Raw genomic sequence first — 24,100 nt, forward strand, 5'->3', positions numbered from 1 at the left:
GCTCCGTGAATGTGTTCAAATGAACTCTTCATGAGTTGAAATAGAGCTATGCTCAGGTGCCAGTCCGAAGAATGAGCCCTTTACTCTTGATTCTGCAAGAGTAGAAAGAGAAAATGTGATGAACATCAATATCTTGATATTGCTGTAAGCCATACATTAACGGACACATGTACCAACTGTGACTGAGCTAGTTAGAGGAGATAGGATAGTTATTTCCTAGATTATGCTAGTAGAGGATGTAGGTTTGGTTTGCTGGCACCATAGGCAGAAACATTTCCATTAACATCTACATTCCTTTATCTTGGCTTCCGCTTTGACTTGGAGAGAATACACCTGGAGTCATGAGGAATACTGAGCTCTTTTAATTGATGGAATTTAGGAGCTGTGCGCATAAAAGGAGACAAGTTGGGTCGGGATGAAGGGCCTTGTATTAGTTTATTGTCTAAAGTTTACAGAATGCTGGTAGGTGAATGTGGTTGTATTCTGATAACAGGAGAAGCTCCGTGAGCCAGTGCTGCACTAGCCACCTGAGGGCTATCAGGATGAGGTGACACTGCTTTGCTTTTCTCTTGGTGAGAATCTTTGGTATTGAGGGTATCGGGCGAAAAAGGTAGGTATAAACCTGGGCTGAAGGCAATCCTCCAAGATGTTGGATATGGCTACCAACTTCCATAGATCTGGTATTTGCAGGTTTCGTTTGTTGCAAAGGGATGCAGAGCCGGTTTGCCCCAGAATGTGAAGATCCTTCTTAGAGCCGAATGATCAAACTCCCCTTCATGGAAGCTGTTTCCTGTTTTGTTTTGCATGCCTGCTATGAGATTCATAGGCCAGGGAAAATGTTCGGTCTGAAGAGTTATCCTGTGTGTTGTTAGCCGCATCCAGATCTTGTGCTGCTTTGTTTATTCAAGTACTGCATGCTGGTGGTATTGTCCTTGCGAACTAACACCAAAGACTCTACTATGTTGGCAGGAAAGTTTGGAGACTGAGCAGATGGCTTTGAGATCTAGGTGAGTGATATGTATGCTCTTCTGGAGCAGAGACCACTTTTCTCGAATTAGAGGTTCTGTAGATTACTGCCCAAGCTTTTCAGGGAAGCATTTGTAGTCTGAGACCACCAGACTAGAGCTTCCATCATACCTATGTGAAATTCATCAGGCCCGCAAATTAGTCATTTGATTGAATATATTGTTTTTGTAGTTGCTCTTGTAAGGGTTTCATTTTTATCCATAGAAGAGGGACCATATTGATAGCTGAGGACATGATGCCCAACAGCCAATTGAACGGATGCACTGATTTTTTCTTTTAGAGTCAGTTCCTAGAGGCTTGTCTTTGGATAAGTCTTTGTTTTTGGGCAGCATCTAGTTTTGAGGCCCAAGTACAGTATCTTCTTGAATGGAGGAGTTGATTATCTTTGATCATTTACAAGGAGACTTAGAGCCAGTTGTATCAAGCTTTTTTGCATTAGCAAACAGTGAGAACTGCAAAAATTGTCCGTTTGTGAATGCAAAAATGGTCCCTGCGATGAATGAAGGGCATTTGCATTGTGAAAATACGGAATTGCAAAAATTGCGAATTTTTGCGAATATGACATGGTTTTCCGTGTCGCAATCAGCGTATCGCAAATAGCGACATGAAATACCAAATCGCTATTTGAGAGACTCAGACTGCGAAACAGTTGAGCGAATCCCAGATAGCGATCCGCAAATTCATGGCACAATTTGCGATATGCTGATTGCGACATGCAAAACCATGTCGCAATGGGATGCATCAAAAAAATTCACAGAATGGCCTTTTCCACATGCAATTCACCACGACTTGAAATCAGATGGTAACCAGGAGCAACCTATATAAAGAAGCCCACAATGCCTCAGCCTCTCTTCCACAATGGCTGCACTGTACGTGATGGTGAGGAGGAATGGGATCTTGGCAGGTTTGAGGAGAGGGAGGAGGAGACAGGAGCACATTTTCAGAGTTTGGATAACATTGTTTGACCAGATAGAGGAGGAGATATATGATAAGTACAGGTTAAACTCATCCATGATACTTGACCTGATAGCTGATCCACAACCCCTACTGCAGCGCACCACACACAGGACCAATAGCATACCTACCCATGTGCAGGTATTATGCTCTCTGCACCTATTAGCCTCAGCAGCAGCAGCAGGAGGGGTCTCACAGAGTGCTCTCTCATGATTCTTCAAAGCATTTCTAAATGCCATGTTGAGGAAAATACAAGAGCACATAAGATTCCCCAACATCCCCTGGAATTACAACAAACAAAAATACATTTTTATCAGATTGCACAATTCCCTCACGTCATATGTGCCATTGATGGGACACATGTAGCTACCTGTCCACCAGCGGCCACTGAGTATGTTTATTGGGACCGTAAAAAACATCATTCCATGAACATACAGGTGATTAGCAATGTCTCTAACATCATCACCACTCTTGTGGCCAGATACCCAGGTAGCACACCTGACTCCTACTTCTTTCACCACCGCGGGATTCATACAAGACTGCTAGCTGGGGAGTTTGATACCTACTGGATAAAGTAATAGATGACTATGTTGCATTGAAGTAATAGTGACGTCAGATTCGAACAGTACTCATTTTACCCTCTGTTCATTCCAGGAGACAGTGCCGACGCATTGCGCAGCTACATACTGATGCCCTACCTAAACCCTGCAACACCTGCAGAGAGGAGGTACAATGCTGTACACAGGGCAACCCACAGTGTGGTGGAGCGGACTTTTAGTCTCTTGAAGAGCGGCTTCAGGTGCATCCGTAAGAGTGGAGGGGCACTACAGTACAGCCCAGAGACAACATGTAAAATAGTGACCGCATGTGTAATGTTGCACAACATGGCAACAAGAAGGGGCATACCATTTGAACCAATGGAGCCGGACTCAGATGAAGATGGTGATCCCATACCAACCCATCACCCAGTAGACAGAACCAGTGCAGCAGAGGTCAGGCAACAATGTGCTGACATCACGCACAACCATTTCTAATATAAGTAATGACAACACCACTGCAATTGTATGTCTTTCTGAAGTTAGCAACTTTATTACCTTGACTTCATGTAACGTATGTGCAATAGGACATAGCCATGAACCATAGGCTACCATATGCAAATAACAGTACCACACTATTAGCATCATAGTATAACTGTACATGTTACGGTAGTCCCCTGTAGGCTTTAACATTACTTCCTACGTCCACGCACTCCACTTCAGTGCTCAGTGGCCTCACTGGCACCTCTTGTAGTGGGTTCACTGGCAGTACTGTGTCTGGTACTGCGACGCCTAGGATCCATCACAGGGGCTGTAAGACTGCTGAGGCTAGAGAACTCCTCACTATCTCCACCACCCACATCGCTGTTTGCAGCACTGCGTGCTGTCTGCATTTCATCCAGGACATTGGTTATTTGCACCAAGCCCTGTGCAACATCCCGACTGCAGTGTGCCATCTCCACCTGTATGCCCACAGCAAATTGTGACATCATGGCAGTTGAGATAGCAAGCTGATTGACTGATCTGCAGAACCCATCAAACCTTCTCATGAATTGGTAATGGCGCCTACGGTGGCTGACACGCTCCTGCTGAATCTCCGTGCAGAGGTCCCTAATGGCATTTGTCAAGTCCTTTGTTTTTTCGGCTGCTGTTTGCTGTCCCTCATGCAGTGACTCCAAACGCTTGTTCATTATGCCCATGTTCTGATTGAATGACACCAACTGCCTGTGCATTGACCTCATGTGTTTTCATTGCAGGCGCTGCAATTTCAGCATGGAAGTGTCAAGTCCGCCAAAGATTGATGGGCCCCCCCTTTACTCTGTGCACTGTCTGCCTGCATCGTGACACCTCCTGAGGGGCAGGGGCTGCTGTGTTCCTGTGGATCTATCCTCTGGGGGTGGTGTGGGGAGTTCATACAGCATCTCATCTGAGTCCAGGTTGTACTCTAGGAGAGATAACACCCTTTCCCTGCATCTGGTTGGTGCAATACTGAGAGACTCACTTGTGTTGGAGTCGGACCGTGGCTGTGTTTCAACATCCCCAACATTTCTACTTTCTGCTGCAGCAGGGCCCGGGACATCTGCAACGACAATGTACTGCATGTCTTTAATGTATATATCACAATAGGTAGCACAATAGTAAATTTTCTACCGTGACATCATATCACTGTGACGTGTGTGTGTTCCTCTATGTGGCTTAACACCATGTTGTTTTGAATGTGGTTTATTGACCTTCAGATTGTGGCCTATCACTCACATAAGGCATTGTTGTGTTGTATGTAAGATGTGGCATGGATTACTTATCATGCTGCATCAAGCTAATAGCTATTTCTAGGGGGCATTGTACATTCACATATGGTGATACGCATCATTACTGCCCTTATCTTTGCTGGTGCTGGGTGTCCCTGAGGTGTCAATGTCAGTGACACCACTGACGGCTTCCGGAAGCAGTGTGGACTCCACCATGTCTTCCATTGGTGTGGACGGTGTCTGGATGGGTGGTCCTCCTCCAGTGCTCCTTGCCTCCTTTAGCCTGGTGGCTTCCCTTTCTTTGGCACGGGAACACAGGTCATACCATCTCTTGCGAATTTCCTCCACACCCACTGCACAGATTCTTGTCTGGATTTCCAACTAGAGTTTCCATTTCTCACTTTCAGGGACCTGTAGAGAGTTTTTCCCAAAGAGTTTGTCATGGTTCCTGACAAACTCCTCAGTGAGCACCTCCAATTCCTGCTCACTGAATTTGAGCTTGCACTTCCTGTCTTCCTTGCCCTTTACCTTCCCATTAGTTGCCATGTTGCAATTTGGTCGTGGCTGGATCATAAGGCTGGCTCCCTGGTGCTGGGCTGTGTCTCCCTGCCTGCTTCTGTGGGTGTGGCTCCTGGAAATAGCATGGGCTGACTCACTTCCTGGTTGTGATGTCTTCAGGCTGTTCTGGTTTCCTGGTTTTGCAATTTGCGATTTACAGATACCGAATTGCAAATGATTTTTTGATTCAGTATTTGCTAATCGCAAATTGCGTTTGCAAATTTTAAGAAATCGCAAATACCAACTCGCAATTTTGATACATCCCATTTTGCATTTCTAAAATAGCGATTTCTTAAAGAAATGCAAACTGGGAGCTTGATACATCTGGCCCTTAGCTTGTAAACCAACTTTAGGTAGCGTCTGTGGCCTTGGATTTTTCGAAGATGGGAAAGCCCTTCTGAAAAAAGTTGATCTGAAGCCAAATGGAAGAAGTCAGATGAGATGCAAAAGTATAAATCCTGTAAATTCAGAGCTGTCATGTGCTGAGGGAGAGGGTGAACACATAAAAGGATTGTTTCCAGAAATACTTGTTTAATTTCTGGAGATCTATAATGGATGGGCACTCCTCTGTTTTCTGGTTTATGAGGCAAACCTGAGAATAGAAGCCTATTACTTGGTGAGAATGTGGGCCTTTCTCTATGAAACCTTTGGTTAGTGTAGTTAGCACTTCCTTCCAAAGGAGATGGAGCTGAGGTGGGAACCCTCGTTTTGGTGGAGTAGTGGGCTGAATCTCATCAACTGTAACATCTGTCTACATGTGACGAGATCCAGGACTTTTTGTCCAATGCTATTTTCCGCCATAGATGACAACATTTTTGGAACTGTTTTTCCCCACTGGATGGTATAATCAGCACCAGAATGTTGTCACTGTAGGTAAGCTAGCCTAAAGGCTAGCTTACCAACATTGACTCATCATTTCCCTCACTGAAGACCCGGACACGGCCAAAAGGAACTTTCACTCAGGAATGGAAGCCGTAGCCACCTGGATGAGAGAAAGCTGCCTCAAACTCAACTCTGACAAGACGGAGCTCCTCATCTTCGGAAATGCCACCTCAGCTCGGGATGACCCCTGGTGGCCCACATCCCTCAGGGCTCCCCCTGCACCGACTGAGCACACCCACAACTTAGGAATCATCCTCAACTCCTTCCTATTCACGACCCACCAGGTAAACTCTGTCACCTCCTCCTGCTGGCACACACTCTGCAAACTGGCAAAGCTAGAGTATGGCAATGCCCTCTATGTCAACACTTCAACTAGGATCCTCAAAAAACTTCATCCAGAACGCCACTGCCAAACTCATTCTGGATCTCCCTCGCTGAGAACACATCTCCCAACACCTGAGGACCCTCCACTGGCTACTAGTCGAGAAGCGAATCACCTTCAAGCTTCTCACCCACACGAGCAAGGCCATGCACAATGCAGGACCAGCCTACCTGAACCACTGTGTCTCCTTCCATACCCCGTCAGATCCCTTCGCTTCCCCCAGATGGCCCTGGCCACTGTCCTTTGCATCCCCAAAACAACCACTGGTGGACGATCTTTCACCTATGCTGCAGCAAAGAGCTGGACAAGCCACCCTCTGCACCTCAGAAAAGCCCATCGCTCACCATCTTCAGGAAGAACCTCAAGATGTCGCTCTTTGGATGAGGCCCCTCCCCTCCCCCCAGTGCCTTGAGACCCTCGCGGGTGAGTAGCTGCACTTTACAAATATTGATTGATTGAAGGGCTACTGAGAGGGTTGATAAGTCAGATACTAATTAACGGGTAAGTGTCTTTCGTGGGTCCCTCTAAAGATTGTTTCTTTCGAAATTGTAATGCCCCAAAAGATCGTACAGTGTTAAGAATCAGCCTTGACTGCTTGCAAGGAGTCGTCAACGTACTTGGCAAACACAGCATCTGCATGGTACAATAAAAATATTAGATATATTTGTGCCTCAAATTATAAATGTTGTGGCCTTGAACCTTAGTATCCAAGGACCTCTGACCATGCCAGTTGTGGGAATCCAATTGAAGTTTTATCTATAGCACAATCTATGTTGTCAGATGAGGACATTTTGCCCCCTGCAGCAACATTTTTTTATAAAATCTTCTGGCAACCATTTTATTTATGTGGCCATGTCTGACCACATCTGATGGCCATACCTGCCCTATATTGCTAGAGAATTGGCAGCCAGTACAGTAGCACTGGACATAGATGAGAACATGACAATTCTGGTTAGGCAGGATTACGAATGACAGTGATTTCCATGATTGTAATTCCTTCTTGATACATCAACACATGGAATAGGTTTTACAGCTTTTCTGTGTAAAATCATAAAGAAAACATAAACTAATTTCTTGTTTCCTACAGGAAACTAGAAGTGTTTTATCGCTCACTCAGAAGGGTATGGAAAACACCAAAATGTATCTGGTGGGAAAATCTACCAACATATAAGCACATCTCATTGCGCACTCGTAGTTACACATATGTTGCCAAAATCATACTCGATATAGTGTGTCTAAATCGTCATCTCTATGTCAATATGATAAGATATATGTCAGCTCCCATCAAGATCGTGTCAGGTCACGAAATCCGAATAAAGATTCCTGATAATGAGGCAAGCACAGCCATACTGAATAGTATCTATTATAAGTAGTATGACAGCTCCCACCAAGGAACATATCTGAAATATAAAATACAGACCACTGAAACAAATGATTACATAATAGCGTGCAGGATATGTGCAATCAAAAAGTACCCACACAGTCAAAATGGAGGCCTGCAAACAAATAAGTTAACCCCCGGTCAGCAGTTGCTGGCACAAAACTGCGAACAGCACCAGGGGAGTAGGAGAAGGCACTTAGGGGGTCATTACAACCCTGGCGGTCGGTGTTAAAGCGGCGGTAAAAGCGCCAACAGGCCGGCGGTAAAAAAAATTGAATCACGACCGTGGCGGAAACCGCCAACATAGACAGCCACGTTAACATTCCGACCACCACGGCGGTACAAACAAACACCGCAGCGGTCACCACCAACAGACAGGCGGAACACAATGTACCGGCCACACTATTACAACCCACCAATCCGCCACCTTTTCCGCAGCGGATTCACCGTGAAAAAAAACACGGCGGAAACAGGAATTGGAAGGGAAAACGCTCACCTCTACACACCCCATGAGGAATCAGGACGCCATGGAGCCCGAGCTCCAGATTCTGCCAGACTTTATCTTCCTGCTCCTCTACCAGGAGCACGAACGCCGGCAGCGAAGACAATGGTGAGTACTGCACCTACGACACAGGGGATGGGGGAGGGAAAAAACAGTGACACACACACGCAACACGCAACACCCCCACCCCCACCCTCACCCACTACAACACACACAAAAATACATATTGATACATAACAGTTACACCCCCAACCCCCTTGAAGAATGCAAGGACAAAAGGAAATGAGTCGAATAATTGTGATATATTCAATTACATACATCAAAAATATTTACAAATATATACATTGATACTATATACAATTTTATACACCAAAAACACAAGTCCAAGGGATTCCACCATTATAGTCCGTGGATCACTGGGCCCAAAAGGCAAGGGCGATGCCCTTGCCAATAACCAAACAAGAACACTGCAGGGGCATCAGTTAGAAATAAAACAGGCACCTCAGTGGGAAGGGGGGGCACCTCGGCCGGTTGAGTGCACGACACCAGATCCACGAGGGGACTCCATGCCCACTGTTCAATCCTGGGGAGTGCAAAGCCACAGTCTCTCAAGTTTCTACAGTGTGTGGTTTGCCCACTGTTCAATCCTGGGGAGTGCAAAGCCACAGTCTCTCAAGTCACTACAGTGGGTGGTTTGCCCAATGTTTAATCCTAGGGAGTGCAAAGCAACAGTCTCTCAAGTCTCTACAGTGGGTGGGTTGTCCACTGTTCAATCCTGGGGAGTGCAAAGCCACAGTCTCTCAAGTCTCTACAGTGGGTGGGTTGTCCACTGTTCAATCCTGGGGAGTGCAAAGCCACAGTCTCTCAAGTCTCTACAGTGGGTGGGTTGCCCACTGTTCAATCCTGGGGAATGCAAATCCACTGTCTCTCAAGTCACAACAGTGGATGGTTTGCCCACTGCTGCATCCTGGGAAGTGCAAAGCCACAGTCTCTCAAGTGGATAACATTCTCCACTGGTTTCTGGAGGGGACCTTGTGCCAAGAGTGCTTCATACTGCCAAGGACTGAGGTAGTGGATGTAACTCTCCACTGGTTCTGGAGGGGGCCTTGTGCCCAGAGTGCTTCATCCTGCCCATAGCGGACTCAGTAGCTTCGGAATCATTGGAGCTCACTGGCCTTCGGTGCTGCTTGCGGCGGTGTCCTGGGCAGCGGTTCAGCTGTTGGCGGTCTTGTCCTGGCCTGCAGTGCTGCTGGCGGCGGTGTCCTGGGCAGCGGTTCACCTGCTGGCGGTCCTGTCTTTGGCAGCGGGGCTGCTGGCGGTCGTCTCCTGGGCAGCAGTTCAGCTGCTGGTGGTCCTGTTTTTGGCAGCGGGGCTGATGCTGGCGGTCCTGTCTTTGGCAGCGGGGCTGCTGGCGTCGCCTCCTGGGCAGCGGGGCTGCTGCTGGTGGTCCTGTCTTTGGCAGCGGGGCTGCTGGATGTCGCCTCCTGGGCAGCGGGGCTGCTGCTGGCGGTCCTGTCTTTGGCAGCGGGGCTGCTGGCGGTCGTCTCCTGGGCAGCTGGGATGCTGCTGGCGGTCTTCCCCTGGGCAGTGGGGCTGCTGATGGTCCTGTCTTTGGTAGCGGGGCTGCTGCTGGGGGTCTTCCCCTGGGCAGTGGGGCTGCTGGCGGTCTTGTCCAGACATGCTGGTTTTACTGTGCCCCTTCCCCACCTTGGATGGTGTTGCAGCTATCTCCACACTCCCAACTGGACCCCTGGGAGCGGCTTTGGTGGCTGATTTCTTTCCCCTCTCCCACCGGGCACTGTCCAACTTTTTATGCTGGACAGGTGGGGGACTGTCCGTGCTGTGGCTCCTTGCCACACTGGCTGCCCTGCTGTCTGGTGCACTCCATAATCCGGTGACTGCTGGCACCACTGGTTCCGCCAATGTTGTGGCTGAGGTGCTAGGTTGGGACCTGGAGAGTCGGGCCCTAGGAGACTGAAGGGGTGGGGGAGGTGAGGGAAAGAGGTCAAGGTTGGACAGGAAAAGTTTCATAGGCACACTGGGATGGGTAGCTGGAGGGGGTTTGGGAGTGGAGGAAGAGGTAGTGGTTGTAGGAGGTGTACGTTTGCTGACTTTGGGTGAAGGTGCATGGGCTGGAGACTGTCGTGAGGTGGATGGCTGTTGGGTGGGTGTGTGGCTGCGTTTGTGTACCTTGGGAGATGGCCTCACAGACACACTGGGAGAGGACACAGGGGATGTGTGAATGGTAGTGGGGGTGGTGACTGCTCGTGAGCGGGGTGTGGTGGTGTGTGTGCTGGTGATGGACGTAGTGGCTGAGGATGTAGTGCATGCAGGTGTGAGTGGAGACGAGACTGGGAGGGAGGAGGGAGATGAGGAAGGGGACACAGTGGAGGCTGTGGATGTTGGTGTGTCTGCATGAGTATGATGCTTGCGTGAGTGCCTGTGGGATGTGTGGTGCTTATGTTTGCCAGAGCTTCCCTTGTGTGTTGAGGTGTGTGCATGCTGGTCTGATAGTGTGCTTGGGTTAGGCTGAGGTACAGGGGTGTGGGTATGTGTGGAGGAAGTTGGAGGGTGGAGGCTAGAGACAGGGACAATTGCTGCCATCAGTGCTGAGGCCAGAGTCTGAAAAGCTTGCTGAAGGGCTGCCTCACCAGAGTGAATGCCCTCCAGGTATGCATTGGTTTGTTGCAACTGCCTCTCTACACCCTGGATGGCACTCAAAATGGTAGACTGCCCAACAGTGAGGGACCTGAGGAGGTCAATGGCCTCCTCACTGAGGGCAGCAGAGCTGACTGGGGCAAGGGCTGAGGTGCCCGGGGCGAAGGTGATGCCCACCCTCCTGGGTGAGCGGGCACGGGGCAAAAGCTGATGGGCTGCTGGGAGGGCGGTGCTGGTAGGGGGGGTGGCGGCTGTACCTGTAGGTGCGGGGGCACAGATGGGGCCGTCACCACAAGAGAGCTCCCATCAGAGGAGGAGTTTGTCTCGCTGGTGTCAGCTCCTGTCCCCACCGTGGAGCTCCCCTCGCCCTCTGTCCCACTGGTGAATTCGGAGTCCGTAGTCTCGCCCTCCAGTACCATGTGGGATGCAGCTCCCTCCTGCTCTGGTGCCACTGCTCCTCCACCTGATGATGCTAATGCACACAAGAACAGGGAGACCACAAAAAAGGGGGGGAGACAGAAGAAAGACATGTTGAGTGCATGCAATACCACTACCGTTGGCGGACACGACAGACACAGAAGCCCCCTGCACTACGCCGCGCACTTGGGGTCCACTATTCAATCCCTGAGACATGGCTTACAAGGCTATGGCCAATTTCTTCACACATGGATGTCACAGGAGCCTGACTAGGTGTAGTTAGCACTGTATACAGGTGGGGTGGGGTGCCACAGGGCCTGCCTGAAGAAGGGAACTTAACTACCAAACTCGCCCTGGCCTATGGGAACCCACAGCCCACTTCCCCCACCCAGACACCTACAATGCACGCTGAATCAGCAGAATGAGAGTGTACTCACCCCCTTGTTGTTGCTGTGATGCCCTCAAGCGCCCATCCAACTCCTGGTACGCCACCGCCAGGATCATGAACATCAGGGGGGTCATGGTGCGACGGGCACCCCTCCCATGCTGGGAGGCCATCCCCAGCTGGGCTTCTACTGTATTCTTGCTCCAGCGGCGAATGTCCTCCCATTTTTTCCGGCAGTGGCTGCTACGTCTGTGGTAGACCACCAGGGTCTGGACTTCCTTGGCGATGGCATGCCAGATGTCCTTCTTCTGGTGGGCGCTGACCTACAGGAATTGTACAGGGGAAAAAGAATAGTAATTACCAACTGCACCGTCACAGTCATTGGCCCGCATCCCTACCCTTGCCATGGCGCAAATGCATTCACTGTTGTTTCATGCACGCCTCATTCTCACCCCCCCCTATCTTTCATCCACCCCACTCCACACAGGCATTGCCCATACAGCATGCTCACAGTGTACTTACCTGTTTGTCTGGAGGACCGTAGAGTAGCGTGTACTGGGGGAGGACCCCATCCACAAGTTTCCCCAACTCCTCCGTGCTGAAGGCAGGGGCCCTTTCCCCAGACACACGAGGCATTGTCTCTTGCAGACTGAGGTCACAGCAGCACTTGCAGTGTAGGTCCTCTCCTGTCGAAGATCAAGTATCAAGTGAGTGAACAGAGAGAAAATGGCGGTCACGTCCGCAGCAATGCGTACCGTCACCACCGGCGTACATCGTCATAGGGTCCAATGTAAACCAATGCAGAATTGCGCCACGGTCTTTGACCGCCTACCTCGACGGTATACAACGCCAGCGCAGTTACCTCATATCCCCTTGTCCCACCTTACAGGTCAGGCAGCCGCCATTTCAGGGGCCCACGTGGCTTTATTTTTGACTGCGTCACACATACCTAGGCCTTGCCTAAACAATATTACAGGCAAAATTTGATTTATGAATATTTTCAGAGTAAGCTGTGTTTATGTACCATAGAGTTGGTTGACTCTCTGCTCGCTGTTCTCCTCAATAGGCACCGTCCGCTGGGGCATGTGAGGAGATGGCGGCATCCTCCGGTGTACAGACCGCTGGTGGACCTGTCGACAATGGAGGAAAGACGTGATCATCACCTACAGGCTTGATCGTGCCACAATCCAGGAACTGTGTGCCCAGTTGGAGCCAGACTTGATGTCAGATATCCGCCATCCCACAGGAATGTGCAGGTGCAGGTGCTGTCAGTACTCCATTCCCTAGCAAGTGGGTCTTTTCAAACAACAGTGGCCATAGCAGCAGGGATGTCCCAGCCTATGTTTTCCAACATGTTGTCCAGAGTGTTGTCTGCCCTGCTGAAACACATGGGGAGCTGCATCGTTTTTCCTCAGGTGGAGGATTTGCCTACAGTGAAAGGTGATTTCTATGCCCTGGGACATATCCCCAACATCATAGGTGCCATTGATGGGACACATGTGGTCTCGGTCCCCCCACGCAGGAGTGAACAGGTGTACAGAAACCGTAAGAGTTACCATTCCATGAACGTGCAAATGGTGTGTTTGGCAGACCAGTACATCTCCCATGTTAATGCAAAATTTCCTGGCTCAGTGCATGACGCTTACATCCTGCGGAATAGCAGCATCCCTTATGTGATGGGGCAACTCCAGAAGCACCGGGTGTGGCTATTAGGTGAGCACATGGACCCAAATCAGTGGGAATAGTTGTCTGGGTCTGTGGATGTCCCTATGAGTTAGTGTGTGTCTAACAGTTGTCCCTCGCCATTTGCAGGTGACTCTGGTTACCCCAACCTATCATGCTACTGACCCCAGTGAGGAATCCCAGGACAAGGGCAGAGGAACGCTACAATGAGGCCCATGGGCGAACTAGGAGGATTATAGAGCGAACCTTCGGCCTCCTGAAGGCCAGGTTCCGGTGCCTCCATATGACAGGTAGTTCCCTATTCTACTCACCAAAGAAGGTATGCCAGATGTTGTGGCCTGCTGTATGCTTCACAACTTGGCTTTGCGACAACAGGTGCCTTTTCTGCAGGAGAATGGTCCAGATGGAGGTTTTGTGGCGGCTGTGGAGCCTGTGGACAGTAAAGACGAGGAAGCAGAAGAAGAGGACATCGACAACAGGAACACGGTGATCCTGCAATACTTCCAGTGAGACAAAGGTAAGAAGACAAACCTGCCTGCTACATCTAAATTAAATCTAATATCCCCCTACTGTCTGTCATTTTCACCCAGTGTATGGTCACTGAGTTGTCACTTTCCCTTACGATTTCACAGATGTGGGTCCCACTGTGTGACATCTGCTTTGTTTCCTCATAGACTAGAGCTGTGTGACATAGGTATGTTGACATTACATTTGAAAGAGCATTTTGGCACTGTAATTGCTAATACACTATTTCGAAATCACAGACAGACTCCAGATTGTTTTGTGCTATAAGGGTGTTTATTTCAGTGCTCAATATTGGAGGGGGTTGTAAAATGGCGAGGGGGTGATGGTAGAGGAATGTCCATGACAGAGTCCAGTCTATTAGTCTCACAGGTGCATTGTCCAAAGGGGCATAGGAAGTGGAGCTGGGGCAGTTTAAGGATGGACAGGGTGACAAGATGGGGCAGGGTGGTCTCATTTCTTGGCGGGGGTCTTGGCATCGTTCTCTGTCTTTGTCCTGGATCTCAGGGACCGTTTGCGGGGTGGTTCTCCCTCTGCAGGGGGTGGGGTGCTGGTGTGGTGGTCCTGTGGCAGTGCCTCCTGTCCACTAGCGCCGGCGGCGGTGGTGGGAAGTTCATAGTCCAGGCTAGTGTCGGGGGCCCCTTGTTGTACCACAGTGTCCCTCCTGGTGTTGACGAGTTCCTTCAGCACCCCTACAATGGTGCCCAGGGTGGAACTGATGGATTTGAATTCCTCCCTGAAGCCCAAATACTGTTCGTCCTGCAGCCGCTGGGTCTCCTGAAACTTGGCCAGTACCGTTGCCATTGTCTCCTGGGAATGGTCGTAGGCTCCCATGATGTTGGAGAGGGCCTCGTGGAGAGTGGGTTACCTGGGCCTGTCCTCCCCCTGTCGCACAGCAGCCCTCTCAGTTCCCCTGTGTTCCTGGGCCTCTGTCCCCTGAACCGTGTGCCCACTGCCACTGCCCCCAGGTCCCTGTTGTTGTTGGGACGGTGGGTTAGCCTGGGTTCCCTGTAGTGGTGGACACACTGCTGCTTGACGTGTCCTGGGGACAAATGTATGGGCCCGCTGGGCAGGTGCTGTGCTGGTGTTTCCAGAGGGGGGAAGCCCTGTAGTAGCTTGTGCCAGTGTGAAGGGAACCGACTGTCCCGAGGTCCCAGATGGGCCGGGCTGGTCGTCTAGACCCAGTTGGGCAGAGCTGCTGTCATCACTGTGGGCCTCTTCTGTGGGTGGAGTGGACATGTCTGGACCCTCCTGTCCAGTGACGTTGGGTAGGGGTCCTGCAGGGATGTAAAAGCATGATTATTGCATCTGTTTGTGCCATGGTGTGCAATGGGTGGGTGACCGTGTACCCCAGTGCTTGCATTCCTGAGTAGGACCTTGTGTGATGATGGTTTATGGGGGTGTATGGGTATGTGCAATGGCCATGCTTTGGTGATGGGTGTCCATGCTTTGGTGTTGCATGCAGGGCTTGGGTTTGGGATGGGTGGTTTGTGATATTGGGACGTGTGTGAGGAGTTGGAGTGATGGGGTGAGGGCGAGGGTGGGGGTATGTGATGGCATGCAGGTAGGGTGGGGGATATAGTAGTTAAGATTTGACTTACCAGAGTCCATTCCTCCAGCTACTCCTGCGAGGCCCTCAGGATGCAGAATAACCAAGACATGCTCCTCCCATGTTGTTAGTTGTGGGGGAGGAGGTGGGGGTCTGCCGCCAGTCCTCTGTACCGCGATGTGGTGTCTTGAGACCACGGAACACACCTTCCCACGTAGGTCGTTCCACCACTTTCTGATGTCATCCCTAGTTCTTGGGTGCTGTCCCACTGCGTTGACCCTGTCCATGATTCTTCGCCATAGCTTCATCTTCCTAGCGATGGAGGTGTGCTGCACCTGTGATCCGAATAGCTGTGGCTCTACCTGGATGATTTCCTCCACCATGACCCTGAGCTCCTCCTCAGAGAACCTGGGGTGTCTTTGCGGTGCCATGGGGTGGTGTGGGTGATGTGTGAGGTGGTGTATGTTGTGATGTGTAGGGTGATATTTAGTGGAGTGTTGTGTGAGGTGCGTGGATGTTATGTGGGTGATTTTGTTGAGTGCCTGTGGATACTCGTTTGTAAAAGGTGGTGTCTCTCTATGGCCTTCAGTCGCAATTGTTGTCGTAGGGGTTTGTGGGTGATGTGGGTGTGTGTTTTTTATTGCATTGGGTGTGTGGGAGTGGTGAGTATGTGTATCAGGTGTGTGTATTTCGAAATGTCCAATGTGGATGTGTTTTGTAAAAGTGTGTGTATTTTGAGCACGGCGGTATGTACGCCAATGGAATACCGCGGTTGACAGACCGCCATGTGGATTCGTGGGTCGTGATAGTGTGGGCGTATTCCTGTTGGCGTGACGGTGGAGGTTTTGTTATCGCCAGTTTATCACTGACCTTTGGTGTGGCGGACTTGTGTGGGTGTCTAGATTATGGCGGATTCCTGCCTTTGGGTCATAATGGCCGTGGTGAAATTCCGTGGCCGCGGCGGTGTGTTGGCGGTCTTCTGCATGGCGGTAAGCGGCTTTTACCGCCAATGTTGTAATGACCACCTTAATTTCTTGCAGTGCGACCGATCGGATACACCTACCCAATGTACCAGAGCTACACTGCCCTGACCCATGCAGTTGGAGAGCATGGGTCTAGTTGCTTCACATAATTCCCCTCCATTTATTGTCAACTGTTGTAGACATGCTCATAATTTAATTCTTGACAGTAAATTATCCTGGATCATGTGTGTGTTTTGCCTCTGTTGACAATTATATGCTTTCATCTTAATTTGTATTGTCATCAAGCTTGACGAGGCATATGCAAACGACTAGGGTGACATACACAATGTTTGTTGTTGACATGGCCTTCCTCGTAGACGAGGCCATCCTAGAGGATGCAGACATAGACAATGCCATCATCGATAATGCAGAGGGAGACAAGTCCATCATAGATGTGGATTACATAGACTATGTCATTGTGGACAAGGCCATCATAGATGACCATCATAGACCATCATAGATGAGGCTGATGTAGATGACCATCATAGATGAGGCCATCGTAGACAACCATCCTAGATGAGGCTATTGTAGACAACCGTTGTAGATGAGGTCACCCTAGATGACCATTGTAGATGAGTCTGTCATAGACCATCATCGTCGACGACCATCATAGATGAGGCTGTCGTCGACTACCATCTTAGATGATGCTGTCATCGACGACCACTGTAGATGACCATTCTCGACTACCATTGTAGATGGCTGTCGTAGACGACCACTGTAGATGACCATTGTAGTCGACCACTGTATATGACTGTCGTAGACCTCAGCATAGATGAGGACGTCATAGATGACTTTCATAGATGATGCTGTCGTAGATGAGGCCATTTATAGAGGAGACCACCGTAGATGAGGCCACATAGATGAGGCCATCATAGATGAGGCCCCTCGTGGATGAGACCATCATAGATGAGGCCATCATAGACGAGTTAATAATAGTAGACACGGTCATCGACGATGTCATCATAATTCTAGTTAATGATGATTTTACAGGTGGTTTTTAGATGCCCATAGTCAGGTTATGAGGATCTATTTTATTTCAGTTATTTATGTATTTTTAAATTTTTTCTCTCTGTGAGAAATGCCTTATGAAGACTCATGTCTAGGTCTGTGGTTTTTCTCCATGCCTTCTGGGGAGCCAGGTTTGAGCTTGGTTCGACGTCTCCCTCTGACCTCTCCTTTGAGGTGAAGGAATAGTCACTGTTTTAATCATTAATGACAAATTTAAGATTCTGTAGTCCCAATAATAGCCTCATCTCTCAGAACATGAGAGTTTTTGAGGAAAAGGTCAGACATATTTTCATAGTCATTTACCTTGTTTTCTGCTCCTCTAACATATTAGTGCCAGGGTTAGAGAAATTAAACATTAAATATAATCTTAAATAATCCAAAAAGAAGTGAAAGTTGAAGAACTGAGCAGAGACTCCCTTCACATGACGTGCAGTAGAAAGTCATTGTGTAAGGAAAAATGATGCTAATGCAGCAAAAGTACAGCTAGACCATTTTGCGGCACGTATATATCACGCGAAATGGGTGAGTGCCATTTTTTACCGCATTACCGTAAAAAAATGCACAAGCAAGATAAAAACAAATTGAAAGACAAGATAGAGATTGCAGGCCAGGAGAGACCCTAGGGAGACCCAATCACCCAAGTACCAGCCAGGAGGGTCCAGCAAAGTCCCAGGAGAACGAGAAGAGGAAGCACAAGTGTCGCTTTAGTGTGGAGGTGCATGACATCCTGGTCAGAGAAGTGACAGAGCACAACACCAACTCTTCGTCACCTCCGAAATTGCCAGTCTGTAGAAGAGACGCAATATGGCAGGCAATAGTAGACAAAGTCAACAATGTTGCAGAGGGGAGGAGGACTGTCAACAATTGTTCGAAGCACTTGCTTGATTGCAAGTGCAAGACTAAAGAGAAACTGGCCAGGAACCAAAAGGCAGCACTGCAGACTTGAGGAGGAAAGTCTGGCACCACTGGAGGAGCCGGATGAGCTGGAGAAGATGGTTGCAGCGGTCATCCCAGAGGAGCTGGTCACTGAAATCGCAGGACAGGACAGCGCAGACTATAAAGAACTTTCACAAATGCAGGGTAACTTGCAGGGGAGGGAGTATCTGGAATTCCACAAATGGCTGAAGGGGTAGGCACACAGGCCACACTCAATGCATGCTAAAGGTTAGCATCGGGACACAAAGGCCCTGAATCAAAATGCCCCATCGGCACCCAAGCCACGCATATACTGTTGCTTTGGTTGTGCAATGCACTCCAACATATACACAACATGGACATAAGCAGCTCACTATGGCAATACTCCACCATGTAAATATGCAGCACATTGCCTGGTAGTAATGTGCAATTAGTGTGGCTGTGGCTATGCCACAACAACACCCAATGCATAATGTCAAAGCCCCTGATCCCACACAACTTGTACATTGGAGACTAGGACTGAAGTCAACACCACCCCAGGTGTGGAGTCAGGGTAGTGTAACAGGCCAAAATGTTTCCCTTCCTCCTTGATTCATTGCCCTTCACTGCCACCTTGGTGAAAAAAACACTGTATCCCATCAAGGCAGGCACTCCTTCATCATGCTGCAACAATGCCTGTGTTGGTGGAGGGAGAACAAATTCCAGTAAACATGGCCCATGCGTTTCTAAACTGGTGCAGCGTCGTACAACACATACTGCTGCTCCACTGAGCTGTGTCACTTAAGAAAAAATCAGGCTGAAAGTGTGAAACCTGTGGAATGCAAACCACACAGGGTGAACACACAACTCACACACAACTTGATGCGCCAGATGGAAACAGCCACAAAATCAAACACATACAACACATGGAGCATGTCTGTGAACAGAAAGTGTGCAGCTGTACAAGTAGCTACGATCTCAACATCCGACAAGATAGAGAGGGTCATTCCGACCCCGGCGGGCGGCGGGTGCCGCCCGCCGGGCGGAGACCGCAAAAAGACCGGACCGCCACGGTCATTCTGACTTTCCCGCTGGGCGGGTGGGCGACCGCCAAAAGGCCGCCCGCCCAGCGGGAAAGCCCCAGCAACGATGAAGCCGGCTCCGAATGGAGCCGGCGGAGTTGCTGGTGTGCGACGGGTGCAGTGGCACCCGTCGCGATTTTCAGTGTCTGCTTTGCAGACACTGAAAATCTTAATGGGGCCCTGTTAGGGGGCCCCTGCAGTGCCCATGCCAGTGGCATGGGCACTGCAGGGGCCCCCAGGGGCCCCACGACACCCGTTCCCGCCAGCCTCTAGGAATAGGCTGGCGGGAAGGGGGTCGGAATCCCCATGGCGGCGCTGCTTGCAGCGCCGCCGTGGAGGATTCTCTGGGGCAGGGGAAAACCGGCGGGAAACCGCCGGTTTCCCTTATCTGACTGCGGCAGTAGAATTGCCCCAGAAGCACCGCCAGTCTGTTGGCGGTGCTTCCTCCGTCCCCGACCCTGACGGTCCATGACCGCCAGGGTCGGAATGACCCCCAGAGTGTCTTGTGTGGAAGGTTGATCTACTGCTTATTGAAACAATCAACATGCATGAGAACTGGCAGAAGTGGCATCAATGTTGCACTACCGACACAATGTCACTAGCCCGTAATGCTACTATATCATCATTCTAATAATAGCCCATGTGAAACCAAGCTGGAAATTCCCTTTATAACACATCTACAAGGTATTAAAATGCATGTGTTGATCCACATTCAACATCTTTCTATCAACACATGCTTGTTGCTAATATCTTGTGCACAAGGAAATGTTCCAAATGTAGGGAGGGACAATCTAATGGGGCAAACAATCCATAATGGTTGCACTGTCCCTTCCAGCTAGCACATGTGTGGAGCCTGCTACAAGCAGATGAAAATGTAACAAAAGCATTTCATGCAATGGACCTACCCGTGCTATGCTGCACTAGTCCCATCATTCATGGTGCCAATGCATCATTCCACCAAGAGTGACAGCACACATTACACTACTGTGGCAATGTCCACCATGGTGAATAGGAAAGCTAATTACATTCCACCATGGTCTCAGTGGCAGGGACAAGATGCCTGAAAGGAAGTAGGTGCTGTGGGATAAAATCACAAAGGCCTAGATGTATTAGGAAATGATGGTGTGGCGCTACCCCAAATTTGGCAGCATTGCACACCATAATTTTCAAAACTCACTGATGGCCAGTATACACTAGAATGCGGTGCACCCTTGTGTCACTCCCTGTGCCGGGACAAAATTAGCTGATATGGGCCAATACAGCAACTCTTGCACCATAATGCAAGGATGGCTGTGTTGAGAGGGATATTGTTTTTGTGCAAGAAGGAACACCTTTCTGCACAAAACCATTTTTAAAAGGCATTTCACTCTGTCTATGTGTGTTGCTAAATGCAGCACACATGGAAAGAGTTCCAAATGAGGAGAAATATGGCATTTAACTTCTTTGCACCATGCAATGCCACCCCTGGGGTGTTATTTTGCCAAGGATTCTGGTTTACCAAAACTCATCATTCTGAGGCACTGTCAAAAAGCAATGGGTGTTGCTGTGCTCTGCTCACAGCAACACCCGTTGCATGTCCCTACCAAGCAAAATGGTGCATGTGAAGAGGCCATTCTTACAAGATGGCCCTAAGCCACAATAAATCACTTTGTAAAACCGTCACAGAGCATTGTGCCACCCAAGAATCATGTGAAGTAATGCTCAGATGGCAACAGGGGCACGTAAATTTGCCCTAAAATACCTTGTGAACTTTTCTCATGTGTGAAATACAATGCTATACATAATATACAACTACAACCAGGGGTCTTTGCCATGTCACTGAGCCTCCAGTAGCAAGTAAATGATGTGCCATGTCAGCAGTCACCACAATCCAAGATTGACATGTCACTATCACATTGCAGAGGATGATGCCTTACCTACTGCTGGTCATCCCTGTCCTAGATTTTACAGATGACATGGATGACCAGCTGCCAACCATCAGTGAAGAGACTCTCCAGGATGTCCTAAGATCCCTCCAGACACCACCTCCAGTTGCAGGGAAGACACACTGCATTGTGGGGTCTCCACATGAACCACCCAGCTACCAACACACACCACCAGCCGGTACTAACACAGCTCTGGACTCCAAAGGCCCAGACATCACCTTCCAGACGACAGTGGTAGGTCTCCAGCGGGAGCTGGTCAAGCAGGTGTGGGTGGGGATGGAGACCATGAAGGGTAGCCTAGAGGGAGTGAAGAGGTACCTCAGTCCAATTAAGGACAACTCAGCTGCCATCAGAGGCACCAGCTCCCCGATAAATGGACTCCAGCAGTCCCTGGCCAACATAGCTGCTGTCATGAGGCAGAAGCTTCAACAATTGCCCTCCCATAGTGGTAGCAGCATGATAGACAACAGCCTGGGGGCTATAAAGAATACCCTGGAATCCATTTAGCGGAAAGTGACCTCCCTCCGGGAAACATGGCTGCTTACCACCGTGATGTTGCTGCAGTGTTCAGAAATCAGCAGTTCCTCCTTGCTGCAGTGTTGCCTTATGTGTTCCCACAAATGGTAGCTGTTTGGACCTTTGACTCCACATCTCTATCCCCTGATGTGTGTGTAGCCCCTTTAACCTCAACAACAACACCACCCATGGCATAGGAGGCACCACACACATCAGAGGATGAAGATGTAGGAATAACATTCACAAGGAAAACCACCCGGTAGCACCAGTTTGTGCCACTTGGACAGTATTTCCTTAGTTCTGGGCTTATGATCATGTCAGTGTTGTGACAGCATGAACACTGCTCTCTTCAATCAACCACGATTGACTTGTCTGCTATGTACTGCCATTGTTAAAATTCTTAACTATTGGCAATTTTGACACCTCCTCACTAACGCACACTTCTCCTAACCATGTCTCATGACATGTCCCTCACCCCTGGACTCTGATTGTACTACAAATGGCTAAGGTTCTCTCATGGGGTCTGTGAACTGGACATTGTATAGCATTTGAAATTGCACTTGCACCTATAAATAAAGCACTTTGTTCAAATGTAACATTTCTATGCTTACTGTGATCCATCAACTCAGCTAAATGATTGCATTGTGCGAATCAATGTAAGTGAGTACCGAACAGCATTGCATGAGTGCATTACTGTAAGACACAAAGCCACACACTAAGATCCTAACATGAGAAAGGTGAATGATGGTGATGTGGGCTACATCCAACTTACAGAGTATTCAATACATACTGTAGATTGAACAGAAATCCTTGGAAGTTGTCATCTGGCATGTATTGCTCAGAACCAAGTCAATGGTAATTTACTCAGATGGGAGTACCAGTACAACTGATGTGTGTGGTATAGAAGAGGCTAAACTTATCAGTGGTACCTGTCAGTGTTGCAGAATACAGTCCCAAATTTGACTGTTGTCAGATGTGCCACGCTTGCCAACAATGATACTGCAAGACCCCACCAAAGATAGTTGAAGTTCCATACTTACCTGTCCGAGATAACGTATACATACACAATATTGAACAATGGATGACAAATGTATGGACTAGTTGATTTCATTTAGCAGCCAATCCAACAGCGCCTTGGTCATAGGAGATGCACATGCTAATCCATGGAAATCAAGACAGTAAGCATACCATAAGTCATTCCTCCAACTTTGCCAGTGCACACATGAGAGCACCCAGACACTCAATCAACACAGAGAAAAACAAGTCTTATACAAGCAAAAAAAATTAAAACAGCATTCCTAAACATATCCTAAAAACTACCCTACACTAAATCAACCTGAAATTAAATTAACTTACAACTACACCTACCTACCCTGTTCTAAAATAATCTTACACATGTAATGCCACACTCTAAACATTGTCCCCCCATACCTCTTAAGAGATAAGATACAAGTGGGACAAAATAAACTAAGGCTACACATGTACTCACTAAGCCTATGTCCTAAACAAATATGTATTTGTTTGTATTTTTTTATTCATAAAGACCCGAACATAACCCCCCGCCAAAACCCCATTAACATTTTTTACTAGAACCCGCTCCCTAACTATACTTACTCTAACCTATGCCTACTCTACACTAGTTCACTAACCTTACACTACCCATCTAAAACCTAATCTTAAAAAATATCAACTGTAAAAGTGAGAGGGAAGAAACGGGGAGGTTGTGGCACTGCCACTTCACATCTGCTTCAATTTCTTCTTTATGTACTTCAACAACTTGTGGTTCTTAGCACTCTCCTTCTCTAATTTTTCCAGTCTGGCCATCATGGTGGCCATGCCCCGCCTCATGTTATTTTCAAAGGTAAGTGCGATGGTTGTAGCAGGTGGCCTTACGGGTGCCTGGCTTGTGAGAGGTACACCTGATGTGGAGGGATCCAGAGCGCCCCCTGGATCCCTGATGTTTTCCCCAATGTGGCCTGCTTTTTTGTGGCTGCTGCAGAGGTCCCCCTTGTGGGAAAGCACGACATGCCCCTGTGGTCTTTTCCTTCCGGAACCGCCTCTCTATCCCCTGGAAACTGGCATGTACATCAAAAATGTGCCTGTATCTGTCTGCCCTTTTGTGAAAACCATGTTTTTCTGCTGGTGTCACATCTGCAGCTACAAATGAGGAGAATAAAGCATTAAATACAGCACTGGGTGGAAGTAGAACAGACATGTAATGTACACGGCATCCGCAGATGACACATGCAGTCCACTACACATTCCTCAACAATGGCTTACTCCAAATCTATGACTATTTCCTGCCAGCCATCGAGGGTATCATGTACATGTCACTGGGATGATGCCTATCCATTGTTCACCATCAGGGCCTAGAGGTGAGTGGACTACTGGATCCTTGCTCAACATTTGTGTTAGCAAACTAGTCAACAACATAATACCAATGACTTATTTTTCTGCATCAGTTCATGCT

This window comes from Pleurodeles waltl, chromosome 10, assembly GCF_031143425.1.
Source record: "Pleurodeles waltl isolate 20211129_DDA chromosome 10, aPleWal1.hap1.20221129, whole genome shotgun sequence".
Taxonomy (NCBI): domain Eukaryota; kingdom Metazoa; phylum Chordata; class Amphibia; order Caudata; family Salamandridae; genus Pleurodeles; species Pleurodeles waltl.